General features: G+C 35.6%; 1 pseudogene; it reads right to left on the bottom strand.

Annotated features, from left to right (window-relative positions):
• Nucleotides 1–586: 586 nt before the first annotated feature.
• Nucleotides 587–1037, bottom strand: LOC141511205 (large ribosomal subunit protein eL32 pseudogene; annotated as a pseudogene).
• Nucleotides 1038–15019: the final 13982 nt, after the last annotated feature.

Raw genomic sequence — 15019 nt, 5'->3', positions numbered from 1 at the left:
CCCTATTTTATGCTGCATAGAAATTTAGATATTTTGATTAATAATTTAAACATGCTAGTGCACTGAAACATTAAGCTGAAGATCCTATTAAAAGTAGGGGCTAATAAGTATAGTACAATGATATTGAACAAACAATAAACTACATTTTCTAAGATCCTGGTGGCTCTCTTTTACTGAAACTAAGAATTATGTAACCTATATTTATATTTATAATTAAATGACTTATTCTATATCATACCATCCATGTGAATTTGAGCAAATCACTCAACCTACCTGAACCTCAATTTCCTCATTTGTAAAATGAAGGAATTAGAGTAGATGATCTCTGCCTTTTAAAAAAAATTATTTGTTTTCTAATTATGTACAATAGCAATTTCTACCTATCATTTTTGTAAGGTTTTGAGTTTTACAATTCCCCCCTTCCCCCCAATTAAATGAGGGAGTTTACATGAAAACAAGTATATATAGAAACTGAGAGAGAAAAATCATACCCTTGAGAGGAAAATAAAATATTAGAGATAGCAAAATTATGTAGTACATAAGACACTTTATTTTTTTTTGAAGTTTGAGGGTTTATTTAACACAAATAAAAATGTGCAAAGCTTTTTACTCATTTTCTTCACTCCTCAGTCTAGCGTTTGGATTGGTGATCTTGATAGCTAGCTGAGCTGCTCTCTCCACAATGACTTTGCGATTCTTAGGGGAAGCATTGTGAGCAATCTCAGCACAGGGAGATTTGTTGCACATCAGGAGTACTTCAAGCTCTTTGACATTGTGCACCAAAAACTTTCTGAATCCCCTCGGTAACATAATGTTTTGTCTTCTTATTGCTTCCATAACCAATATTGGGCATCAAGATCTGGCCCTTGAATCGTCTTCGCACTCTGTTATCAATGCCTCTTGGTTTACGCCAGTTTCTCTTGATCTTCATGTATCTGTCGGATGAACTTCTTGGTCCGCTTCTTGACGATTTTGGGCTTCACGAGGGGTCTGAGGGCAGGCATGGCACCGGCGAAGAGATGACGACCCCTCCACTGGAAGCGCCGAGGTAGAGAGAGAGAGAGAGAGCCATAAGACACTTTAAAAAACATTGAAGGTAATAAACTTTGGTCTTTGTTTAACTCCACAGTTCTTTCTCTGAATACAGATGGTATTCTCCATCATAGGTGCTCTAAAATTTTCCCTGATTTCCATACAAGTCTTTCCAGGCTTCTCTGAAATCCCATCCCTCTTGGTTTCTGATAGAACAATAGTGTTCCATAACATCCATATACCATAATTTGTTCAGTCATTCTCCAATTGATGGACTTTCATTCAATTTCCAATTCTTTGCTACCACAAACAGGGTTGCTATGAATATTTTTGTACAAGAAGTGTTTTTACCCTTTTTCATGATCTCTTCAAGGTGTAGACCCAGTAGTGGTATTGCTGGATCAAAGGGTATGCACGTTTTGATTGCCCTTTGGGCATAATTGCAAATTGCTCTCCAGAAAGGTCGGAGGAGTTCACAGCTCCACCAAACAAAGTATTAGTGTCCCAGTTTTCCCACATTCCTTCCAACGTTGAACATTGTCCTTTCTGGTCATATTAGCCAATCTGATAGTGTGATATGGTACCTCAGAGCTGCTTTAATTTTTATTTCTCTAGTTGGTAATGATTTAGAGCAGTTTTTCATATGACTATGGATAGCTTTTAATTTCCTCATCTATAAATTGCCTTTGCATATTCTTTGACCATTTGTCAATTGGGGAATGATTTTTTTAATATAAATTTGACTCATTACATATTTTAGAAATATGTAGAATCTGTCAGAAACAATAGTTGTAAAAATTATTTCCCAATTTACTACATTTCTTTTGATCTTGGTTACAGTGGTTTTGTTTGTGTAAAAGCTTTTTAATTTAATATAATCACCTAATTTGTTTTTAATGATGTTCTCCATCTCTTCCTTGGTTATAAACTGCTTCCCTTTCCATCTATCTGATAGGCAAACTATTCCTTGATCTCCAAGTGCCTTTTTTTAATGCAACTTTCTAGATGTTTGAATTCCAGAAATAGGAGCTATTATTTGTGTTGGAAATCTCCCCCCCCCCCCCGTGTGTGTGTGTGTGTGTGTGTGTGTGTGTGTGTGTGTGTGTGTGTTTGTGTGCGCGCGCGCAAATATTCTAATATTGAATAAAAAGCATAAAGAGATGCAGCATAGCATAGTTAAGGAGAACGGCTACGTAGTGCAATGTATAGAGTGCTGAACCTGAAGTCAGAGCTTCTTGAGTTCAAATTCAGTCACTATTTAGCTGTTTGACCCTGGACAAGTCATTTAAATCTTTTTGCCTCAGTTTCCTCATCTGTAAAATGAGCTGGAGAAGGGAATGGGAAACTACTCCAGTACCTTTGCCAGGAAAACCCCAACTGGGATCAGGAAGAGTCAGGTACACCTAAAAAATGATCAAACAAGAGCAATAAAAATGGAATTAAAGGAGCCAGCTATGGAATCAGAATGAACTAGGTTCAAGTCCTGCCTCTGCTATACACTGCCTGGCTATTGTGACTATAAACAAGCCTATCAATATCTCAGTGATTCTCTTAAACCACAGATCCCAGAAAAATTATTTATCTGTGGTGAGGGAGGGTGTTTTCACATCAGGACTTCCCCTATACTCCCTGTCACAAATTAAATTAAATTCTCTTTCCTTTATATGAATCTGTCAGAGTTTGTTTCATTTGAGACAAAAAGTAAAGTAAGAAGCATTGCAATCTAAGGAAAGAAATAAGACATGAGAAAGTATAAACAGTATTGGAGACATTTAAGAAAACATCCATTATGATAATTAAATCAGTTTACTTAAAGAGAAAAATACTGTTTGTATATAGAGTAAACACAACTACATACAGTATTTATGTAACTGAAGCAGACATGACAAGTAATTAAGTGAATTGTCAGGAAAAAGGGCATTTAAAGTGAGTCTTTCCATGGCAAAATTCTGCTTTCTCTTCAAGATAAACTATAAACATTTTTAAAAGAAAAATTTGGAATATTATCATCTCTGAGTTATAATCTCTTATAATAAAATAGAAACTATAAAATCAACTCTGAGAATATGTGAAATCTCAGCTTTGTTATTTTGTGGTGAAAATGTCTGCCCTCATGTGTCTGTCAGACTTCTGATAGAATTTGTTAGAATTTTGAAATCAACAATGGATGCAGAAAAAAAATTCATTGGGTTGTATGTGTTTTTTAATTTCAGGGACCCATTATCTGGTTTATTTTAAAATATGTTAAACCTTTTATTCTCAGTCAAAAATCTTCATTTATTAAGCTCATTAAGAGATTATTAATTTATTAGTTTCTGGGAACTGAATAATGATTCAATCAAGTAATTTCAAAGAAAGATGCTAACAAAATAGGCTGATGCTATGAATATATAGAAATACTTATTATGAACAAACAGTGGGGGCAGCTAGGTGGTTCAGTGGATAGAGCACTGGGTCAGGAGGACCCAAGTTCAAATTCAGCCTCAGACACTTAATACTTGCCTAGCTATGTGACCTTGGGTAAGTCACTTAACCCTGTTGGCTTAAATAAATAAAATTTAAAAAGATAAACAGTGAATTTTTAACATGAAAATTATTTAATATTTAAATGTTAATATTTAACATTGCCAAATTACTTTCTTAAAATATTTTAACCAGTTTACAATTTTGCCAGCAATCTACAAGTGTACCTACTTCTTCAGGATACCACCAACATTGAGTTTTGTTTACTTTAATTATTTTTCACAACTTCATGTATTTCCATTGGAAATTCACACTTTGAAACTGTACTTTAACTTAATCTTGCCCTTGGGAATTGTCTGAGAGGGGTAGAAGAGTAAAGTGGTTGTTTCTTCCATGTGTTAATCTGAATTAGAAACCTCCTTCACCATGAAGATATCATTTACATCAATACTCCAATTATCCAAATTGGGAAATCTTGTTTTAACAGAGACCATTGACAGAACTACCTTCACATCAGAATTCTCAATACTTGATACCTCCTCTGCTTTATGGTTAGCAGAGTTCCATTTTCTCCTCTCCAGTCCTTTGGAGACAAAATTGTCCTTGTTTGGATGAAAATTCTCTGCCCCTATTACCTCTCCCCTACAGTCTCATCCCTATATAGCTCATCCCTCCTTTTCATGAATGTCAGTTGCCTAGTTTTAACATGAAAAATTTACAGAACTTGCCCAAAACTATGTATATCTAAAAAGGGCACAGTAGATTTAGAGGTAGAAGGGAACTTAAAAGTCATCAAGTTCAGTCCCATCATTTTTCAGATGGGAAAATAGAGGATAAGAAAGAATATTTTTCTAAGTATTTTCTCTTTTAATTTTTTTCCTTCTCCAGCTTCTTCCCTGATGATCAGAGTTACCTAGGTCACATAGAGATACAATACAAACCAAGACTTCCTGCACTGACACCTAATATGCTATGCCATGTGGCTATCTATATACTATATTTATACAATTGGCTCTAGCTGGGCCAACTGGGACTACTAAAAATTCATCATTTAGCTCCAAATCAACCCTTATAAGTGTATTATAATTCTTTCATTTATATCTGAATAGCACTATCACATTTCCCAGAAAAACTATTCCAAACTTTCTCCTCTTTCCCAATGTCTCCATAGAGGCCCACCCACATCTCTAAGTAGACTGCTTACCAACTTTATGAAGGAAATAATAACACCTATTAAGAGCATCTTAATTTCATCTATTTCATAAGTCAAAATCTCTGTGTATCTTCATCTTGCACAAAACATACAGAACTTTTGTATATTTTCATGGATATGAAAATAACATGAAATGGTCCCTGTCTTCAAAGAACTTACATTCCATCAGTAGAAACACACACACACACACACACACACACACACACACACACACACACACATTCAAATATTTAAATATCCTATGATCTCATCAAGGTGGAAATTTTTTCCTCTTATCTTCCAGTACAGACTGGACCTTCTACTAGCCAAGGTTTGTTAATATTTGTGCTCTTGGTCCTTTCTCTTCTCATTTCCTTCAGGAGAATGCTTCTCTTTCATCTTTAATCTATGTCTATGAACTGGCACACTGGCTGCTCACAAACATGTTTAGGCTTCTATTTTCTTTCAAGATCTTTCCCTTAACCTATAATTCCTTAAGTTGTTGTCTGTGTTAAACTCATCTACCTACCACTAACTCACTCATCCTCTTGGAATTTTACTTCTGACACAAATACTCTACTAAAACCGATCTTTCAAATGAATCAATGATCTATTCATTTTTAGAAATGCCAACTTGACTTCTTTGAGATTTTAGATACTATCAATCTCTTCTTCATGCATTCCTTTGATTCTGTTCATTTTTGTGACAATGCTCTCTCATGATTCTCTTCTTAATCATCTGATCTTTCTTATTCTCTTTTGTTGGATCATTATTGATCACTCACTCCCTAAGTTTGAATGTTTCCTAAGTCTCCTTTTTCTTTCTATAGTTTCTTATTTGCAGTTCCTTTCTTTCTTTTTTTTTTAGTTTTTTTTTTTTTTGCAAGGCAAATGGGCTTAAGTGGCTTGCCCAAGGCTACACGGTTTAGGTAATTATTGAGTGTCTGAGACCGGATTTGAACCCAGGTACTCTTGACTCCAGGGCCGGTGCTTTATCCACTGTGCCACCTAGCCGCCCCCACTGGGCCACTTAGCAGCCCCTGCAGTTCCTTTCTTGATGAATTTTATGAAAATGAGTCCTAAATCTTAATAGCCTACTCTAATCTTGCATCTGAACTCTAAGTCTACTTTCTCCAATTGTTGATGGTCTTCTTACTGACATCTCAAAGCTAAGATATTCACTGCCAAATATATTCTCAAGTATTCCTTTCTTTAAAACTGCATTTCTATTTATGATACTACATCCTCCCATTTATCTGAACTTGTAATCACTTATTCTCCCTTGCTCCCCGCCCCCTCCTTAGCTCACTAGCTTTAATCAAGTGTCAAATTCTGGTATTTCCCCTTCCACAATATCTCTGGTATCTATTCCTTTCTGCCTATTCTCACTGTAGCCATCTCAGTTCAGGTTTCATTACCTTTTACACACTATTGATAATAACCTCCTAAATGGTATGTCTATCTTCAATCTCTCCTCTTTTCTAACTATCTTTTATACTATGACCTAGTAATCTTGCTATTCCACTAACTAGCCTAATCATTTCATTCCTCCACTCAAAAAGCTATAATAACTAGCTATTTCCTATTGAATTAAAGTATAAGATCCTGATTCTGCTATCCATATTCTGGTTCCAACTTTCCTTTTCAGCCTGATATCATATAATTTCCTTTCACATAGTTTATGTACCAATCAAGCTACCCTCTCCCACCTCTGTGCATTGCTCATGTTTTCTTTCATTATTGGAATGAATGCCTTCTCTTCCATCTCCACTTGTTGAAATCCATCCTATTCTTCAAGTTCTAATTCAGGGATCTGCTCTCCCTTATTACTACAAAGTAAAAGTCTTCTCTCCCTCCTCAAATTTCTATTTTTGTTTTTAGTTTTTGCAAGGCAATGGGGTTAAGTGGCTTGCCCAAGGCCACACAGCTAGGTAATTATTAAGTGTCTGAGGCCGCATTTGAACTCAGGTATTCCTGACTCCAGGGCCGGTGCTCTATCTATTGTACCACCTAGCTGCCCCTCTCCTCAAATTTCATAGAATACTTGACCTAAACTTTTTATTTACATAAACTAAACTCAGAAGTCATGATTTTGGTACTTAGGCATCTGGTCTCTATGAAACATAGACAAAGAAAGTATTGGAAATGCCCACTTTATGAAATCTTCCTTTCTATTTGTCATTCTTAGAAACAAATTATATGTATCCAGCAGACCTCTTTTTTTTTTTTTTGCCAAAGATGATGTTTATTTAGGATTTACTCTGAATAACTTGCAAATTGGTATTTTTCCCATATATGGATTTTAAATAGACCAATTAGTAATATCCAATATAATAATAATAATAATAATAATAATAATAATCTTTTCTCTTTAAAAATATGAATATATTATTCACCGCATCATGGCTATAGAGATATAATGTATCTTAGAGGTGCTCTTATTCTACTGCCTCTAGGACTTCGATAAATGAAATTATTTGTTGTCAAAAAGTAGTGTAGTTGATTCAGAAAGTGGAGTCAGAAAGACCTAGTTTAGAATTCTGCCTCAGACCCTCCCAAGTTGGGTAACCTTGAACAAGTTACTTAGATTCTGCCAGTCTCAGTTTTTCATCTGTAATATGTAATAATATTATTATCTATAGCATTTAACCACAAGGCTGTCATGAATATCCAAGGAAATAATGTATATATAATTCTTTGCAAATCTAAAAGCTCAATGTAAATGTCTTTACCCAAGAACTGGAGTTACAACCATACATGGCAATATGAGGATTTGAACTCTATACCATAAAAGTAACACTCTTCAAATAGACAACATTGCATTCCTAAGTTTCTCCAAATAATAGGCATACTTTGTGATCAGCCATCTAGGTATTTAATTTGTCTTCATGGATGAACTTGGTCCTAGAATCCTTTAGGTTTCAGTTTAGATGATTATCATCAATCATTTCTCAAGTATTTGCTGTATTCATCCAGTATTCTATGGATAGGAGAATTTGTTCAGACACACCTGTAAATTAGTCTTTGAATGCAAGGAGTTTACAATTTTAAAGGAAGGACAGGTCTGTAGAATATTCTCCTATTTTTAATAGCAGGCTGCCAAGATATCTCGTAGCAAAGGGAAACCTCAAAATGAGGTTAAGTATAGTGATTGGGGTGGCTTGAAATTGTGAAATCTTCTTTCCACCCTATAACAATGTCCCTAAATAGTATAAAATATTTTGAAATGAATAACACTTTCATGTGGGTCATCTTATAGGAGGGGATAATATACCAATGAATAACAAAACTCATTTACCATTCTCCCCACCCACCCCCACTCAAACATCTTCATTCTAAGCAATTAAAATATTACATTGCTTCCTGGCCTTTGAAATAAAAATTACAAAATAATTGGCCACTAGAAAATTAATTATAGCTATCCCTTTCACATTGTGATTTTTCCCATCACAGTTTCTATATATCACAGGTCAACATAAGAAACTAAATGGAAATTTTTGAGGAGTTTTATAGAAGCAGCAGCTGTCACATAAAAGTGAACAGATGACACAGAAAAGTGTAGAAACTCAGAAATGCCTAAAATATATGTATTGTACTATATAATAGCCGCTAGGTGGTTCAGTGGTTAATGCACTAACCTTAGAGTCTGAAGGATGGGAGTTTGAATCCAGCCTCAGTCACATCACTTACTAGATGTGTGACCTTGGGCAAATCACTTAACCCTGATTGCCTTGCATCCAGGATCATCTCTACTTGTCCTAATTCATATATGGCCATTGGACCCAGATGGCTCTGGAGGAGAAAGTGAAGCAGGTAACTTAGTACAGCACCCCTCCCTCAAATTCAATTCATTTGCTTGTCATGTCATCATTTCCCTGATGTCATGATCTTCTTCAAAAATATGGGGCGGCTAGGTGGCATAGTGGATAAAGCACCGGCCTTGGAGTCAGGAGTACCTGAGTTCAAATCTGGTCTCAGACACTTAATAATTACCTGGCTGTGTGGCCTTGGGCAAGCCACTTAACCCCATTTGCCTTGCAAAAAAAAAAAAAACCCTAAAAAAATGAAGGACAAACATGATTATTTTATGTTTTAATACCATAATAGTGAATAGTCTTCTTCTCTGGCATGAAGGGAGAGCCAAAAAAATTCAGCACAGATTTTCTATATCATGAGATACTATGCCTCTAACCTCTGTGATATAGAAGAGATAACTGTAATTATTAAGCCAATGGAAAATTAGAATTATTAATGAGTGATTAAAATGTTTAAGCTTTAACATACATCCTTTTAACCAGAAAACCCCCAACAAGAGTGATTAGCATACATTTTATTTATTATTTTCAAAGTGGATAGACAGAGAAGGGAAAATAATTCAGAGGACAGTTCCTTTATGTTATGTGTGAGAGAGATAGTAAATGAAGAATGTAAACCTTCAGAGATACCATAATAAAATCAACCATTTTAATTTCTTCTCAGGAAGAACTTAAGGAATAAAAAGTTACTTACAATTCTATTTTTCTTTTGCATTATAACCAACGGTTGATTAAACATTTTCTTCAGCATTTCATCACTTGAAAATACATGTTTATCGTCATTACATAGCATTAGAGATCTTTCTATGTATTGGGTGAAAGTAACGATGAATGTAACACTGAGGTTTTTGTTTGTGCTTTTATAAGTATTTTTTTTTAAATTCTTTCCACATTGGCCAAGTAATGCTCTTCTGGACATAGTCTCTAGTTATAAGCTACTCCATTTCTGATCTTTACAAATAGCATTATCTGTAACAATCATTTTAATTCTCAGAAATAGCATAGGAGACTGTCCTTCAGGGATATGAGATAAAAATTCTCTCTTTGTGTCATTCTTTCTTTGTCTCCCTCATTGTCCCCTCAAGAAACTTATATTCTGATAAAAAAAAAATCCAATATGCAATAGGGAGTTGAAAGATTTCAGGGATGGGAGAAGTACTAGTAAGGGCAGAGCATGGAGTCGAATTCTGAAAATTAGATGCAGAGTGAGTATGGGAAATAAGGTTGTCTAGACTGAGCCTATCCATAAATTGCAGGCCCTGGGAGGAATTCACCAATAGGAGAAAAAGCTGGCACAACAGAGTCATCTACAAGGTGAAAGTCATATAGTGGATAGAGGACTGGGTTTGGAAGAGAGAGTTCAGAAAATTCCTCTTTGTGAATTTAAATTTGGTCTTAGGCACTTAATGGTTGTGTTATCCTTACCATGCCACTTGTTCCTTTTAGCTTCAGTTTCCTCATCTATCAAATGAGCTGGAGAAGGAAATGGCAAATCACTCTACTGTCTTTGACAAGAAAACCCCAAAGGGGATGATAAAGAATATCAACAAGTCAAGAATCATATATGCACATTGCTGAATAAAACCTCAACAACCTACAGTATTCAAAGAATGAGAAATTCTGGGTGGTTGAATTTTCCAGAGAAATCAATGATGTATTTCTTTAAATACCAATATAGTATAAAAAACTACAAAAATACTAGGTCTTATTATCTTACCCAGGCTGGAAGTAAAGATGGGCTTGATGTGCCATGATAAAGATGGGAACTTTTACTTACTCCTTTCCTGACTTGGCTCAGGTTGCTTAGGCAACCTGATTCTTCTCCCTTCTTAGAAGGTCAGTAGCTCATGCTATTAGTGCTCAACTTAGCTGAAATACCTAACTTTTTCATTGCAGCTCAGAACTCTTGAGTTTAAGAGACTCCCAAGGTTTAGCCTTGCTGGTATCTGGGCTTACAGACATGTAACACAATACCCAGCTAATCATCAAAATATATAATTTTTTATCTTAATCATTTTGTATAGAGAATCTTTCTAAAGTGTATTACACATCTCCTTGTCTTTTTAACAGAGCATACTAAATATAATTTAGACTTTTTAGAATAACAGGATCATCATTACAGATATACAATATGGTCTTGTTCTTCAAACAGTGATGCTTTCAAAGTCTTGAGATGTAAGATTATTTGTCCCTACACTAAACAATCCCCAAATGCTGTGCTTGTAGAGTTTTTTCTTGTATACTTTTTATAATCTTTCCTTTCTTCTCTCTGGCAATCAGATGTCTCTCAGTGTGTCTATACACAGCAATTTCCTTCTATTCTTCTAATTTATTGATTTTTTTATCTGAGGTTCAAAATTCAGGCAATCAAGTGTATTAAAATTGTATGTTAATCAAGAATAAATAGGCTCTGACCCTCTTATGAGAAAAAGACTGAAGCTTTAGAATAGAGACTTTGGAATATATGACAGATATTTTGAAAGATGCCAAAATAAACAATTCTCATTCTTCTTTGATTGAAAATATTAAATATAGGGGATGACTAGGTGGCTCAGTGGATAGAGCACCTGCCCTGGAGTCAGGAGTACCTGAGTTCAAATCCAGCCTCAGGCACTTAATAATTTCCTAACTGTGTGGCCTTGGGAAAGCCACTTAACCCCATTGCCTTGCAAAAATCTAAAAACAATATTAAATATCAGAGCATTTAAAATACTCATTTTAAAATGCTGTTTAGAGACCTTTTTTGCCTCCTCTTTTTCAGCTATATTCCACTTTCCAGAAAACTGAGTTCTGGTTAGTTGAGGTACAAATATAAAGTATTCCTGATTCCCTTTTGTAGTCTGTAGATAAATGAGAAGTTAGTTACCAGTTATTTAAATACCTACATTTAGGGACTATTTTTCTTTAGTTCTCTGAAGGCTTCAAATTTTTAATAACCTGTGAATTGAACTGATGTGAGAGGAAAATACTTCAAATCTTCTTCAGTGATTTTTAAGTTCATAAAAATGTCCTTAGTTTATCTAAGCCAGTGTTTGATCATAGACAAATAATGATGCTTGATCATCTATCTCTGGTGTTATCTCCAAGCTGATGATATTTTCTTCTTCCCCATTGGTCTATAAAATTTTTTTTAGGTTTTTTTTTTTTTTGCAAGGCAAATGGAGTTAAGTGGCTTGCTCAAGGCCACACAGCTAGGTAATTATTAAGTGTCTGAGGCAGGATTTGAACTCAGGTACTCCTGACTCCAAGGCTGGTGCTTTATCCACTATGCCACCTAGCTGCCCCAGTCTATGAAATTTAAGTTCAAAAGCTCACCACATCTGTCCAGAATCTTATCGGTCAAAATCATTATCTAGGTAATGGTCAGTCCTGCAAGGGTTCCTAGCAGTTGTTATCATGGATATCAGTTCATAGATAGAAATGTCAGTTGAAAATGAAAGTAGTTTGACTGTGGTAAAGGAAGACAAATGTATTTCTCTAGGTAAAATTATACCAGAGACCCTCAAACTACCAACCATGTCCAGATCCATAGATTTTGTCCTCCCAGATTCGTAACTTTTCCTTGATAGGATCATATACCTATATCTTGATTCATCTAATCCAATCCTCTTAGTATACCAACAAGGAACCCAAGATCTGGGAAAATGAAGTGAATTGTTCAATGTCACACAGTGAGTAGGCATCAGGGGCAAGATTTGAACTCAGTCCCTTTTTTTTTAGGTTTTTTTTTTTTTTGCAAGGCAAATGGGGTTAAGGGGCTTGCCCAAGGCCACACAGCTAGGTAATTATTAAATGTCTGAGACCGGATTTGAATCCAGGTACTCCTGACTCCAAGGCCGGTGCTTTATCCACTACGCCACCTAGCCGCCCCAACTCAGTCCCTTTGATTGCAAAGTCAGTGGTTTTTCTACTGTGCTCCACGGACCAATTCTCCATGATAAAGAGCAGCAAATCCCTTCCTCCTGCACCTCTGAGAGTCCCCAAGGAGTTTACTGAACTGAGCTCTGAACCTTTCTGATCCCGCTCCACCATTCTGTTGCTGTTTATATTAGGTATCAGGCTCAGAGCAATCATGTGATAAATTTTGCAGTCAGCATGTTTACTTTGTGTTAAACTTTTACTAATAGAAATCAAGTAATGTTTACCATTGAACTGCTACTCGCAGTGTTCAAACAGCACCTGTGAACATTTTTTAACTTCCATTTTAAGTCCCCTCATTTTGCATTTCACCTTGCTGGGGAGGCAGAGGAAATCACCTCTGTTGATTCTCTGGTGATTGTCAAGTGATTGTAATTACTGATTTTAATTCATGTCAATTGAACAGTTATCATGAACAGATAGTACATGCTATGTGAGAAATGCTGTGCCAGGCTTCCCTGAGAGGTACAAAGATAAATAGAAGTTACTCTTTGTCTTAAGATGTTTTGGATCTAGGAGGGAAGACAAAGAATAGATGAATCATGGATTTAGAGCTGGATTGGACCTTGTAGGTCATCTCTTCCAATCTTCCAATCCCCTCATTTTGCTGATAGGGAAACTTAAACCTATAGAGATAGATAACCCAAGGTCATAAAGGTGATAAATGACAGAGCTGGGATTCAAACTCAAACCCTTTGACTCCAGCTTAATGTACTATGTTAGCATATGGATTGATAATAATTACCATTTAGATCTACCCCTTTAGATCATATTAACCTCTAAACATACTCTCTCTCTCTCCATATATATACATGCTATATTTATAATAAGTACATACCCTCATTTCTTTAACATGTCCCCTACAATAATGATAATAATATATAATATTTAAGATTTAAAAGTATTTTGCAAAAACTACCTAAAACTTTTAACAACCCTGTGAAGATTCAGGGACAGCCAGCTGGTACAGTAGATTAGAATGGTGGACCTAAAGTCAGAAAGACTTCTTCCTGAGTTCAAATCTGGTCTCAGATACTCACTAGCTGTGTGATCCTGAGCAAGTCACTTAAGCCTAATTACCTCTGCTTCCTCATCTATAAAATGAACTGAAGAAGGAAATGGCAAATCATTCCAGTGTTTTCCAGGAAAGCCCCAAATGAGGTCACAGAGAGTCAAGAGACAAAACTGAATTGACTGAACAACAAAAATGAAGATACAAGTGTGATAAACAATTTTTATTATCCATCAAGAGGTAGAGTGCAGTAAATGATTTATTCAGGCAAGACAGAAGTAAGTGACTTTCTCAGGATCATACAACTAGCATGTGTCTGAGGACAGATTTGAACTCAAATCGTCCTGACCAGGTAATTTATTCCATTACCAAATGGAAATGATAGGCTTGTAACTATACTAAAAAGTTGAAAAGTTAGAATCTTGGCCTTCTAATCAGACCCAGTGACCCAATTTTCTCATCCTTGAATTGAAGGCCAAAGTGAGAAAAGCTGCTGACTTTGTGTTGGAGTTCAGTGTCTCCCTTCCCTGACTTGAGCTTTGGACTAGTCAAAGGACGGGCTCCCCCCCTGGAATCTCACACCTAATTTTGGGCTGGTTTCACTGTCCTATCCTGTTTTTCACCTTTCTCATTAACATACAACACAGATAACATAATTCAGTGTGTGTGTGTGTGTGTGTGTGTGTCTTTAGGAGTCATAAGTGGAGGAACAAAAAAGTCATCTTGTCAATTTTTACTGCATATGGGCAGGGCCTCAGCAGGACTTTGTTTTACCTGCCTCATCAACCTGGGAGCCTTTTTATGGCCTCCTGCAAAGTGTGTAAAGTCGTTTCTAGGTGAAATAGCTCAGTGACAGGAAATCTAGGTTAATTCAACTTTTATGACTATGGGTAAACCCAAAGGTGCAGATGTAGTCAAAGGTATGTAGAAACCCAGAGAAAGAATAGATAAATAGAAGTATATAGAAAATAATTTTATACACTCACACATATACTCTGTGTATGTTCTAAATGGTGGTTATCTGTAGGAGGAGGAAAGAAAAAAGAAAAAAATGTTCACAATAACTTTGTTTTGTATTTAAAGGCACAGCAAGTTATACATATATTTCATGTGTAATCATCTTTTAAAATTATACTGTTATGGAAAGTTTTGTTTTATTCTATAAATTAAAAATAAAGTAAAAATTTCAAAAATAGTATATATACAGCCCCATGGAGCAGGGGCGCATTGTTGAGACCTGGCAGATCAACAGCATCAAATGATTATCTAAGATCCTGTGGCCTGTTAGTGATGACTGAAAGCTAAGAAGTCTCTGCTTCCTCATTCCATACATCAAGACAAATAATGACCCTCCTGACTAGGTTGACACAGGAGAAGGGGGTAACCTTCATAAAAGGTAGATAAGTTTGAGAAATCTTGAGGAAATACAGGGAAGAAAGTAACTCAGTTTCATGAACAAATAAAACAAACTAAACCTCTATGAGTTATTAATATAATTAGGTTCTAATTCCCTAAATTGTGGGAGCTTTATTGTTTAGAGTCATCACAGTCTAATGGCTTTAACTGGGTATCAAATAAATAGTCATT

This window comes from Macrotis lagotis, chromosome 2 (assembly GCF_037893015.1).
Source record: "Macrotis lagotis isolate mMagLag1 chromosome 2, bilby.v1.9.chrom.fasta, whole genome shotgun sequence".
Lineage (NCBI taxonomy): Eukaryota > Metazoa > Chordata > Mammalia > Peramelemorphia > Peramelidae > Macrotis > Macrotis lagotis.
Note: the sequence above shows the minus strand (reverse complement) of the source record. Positions and strands in the feature narration are given on the sequence as shown.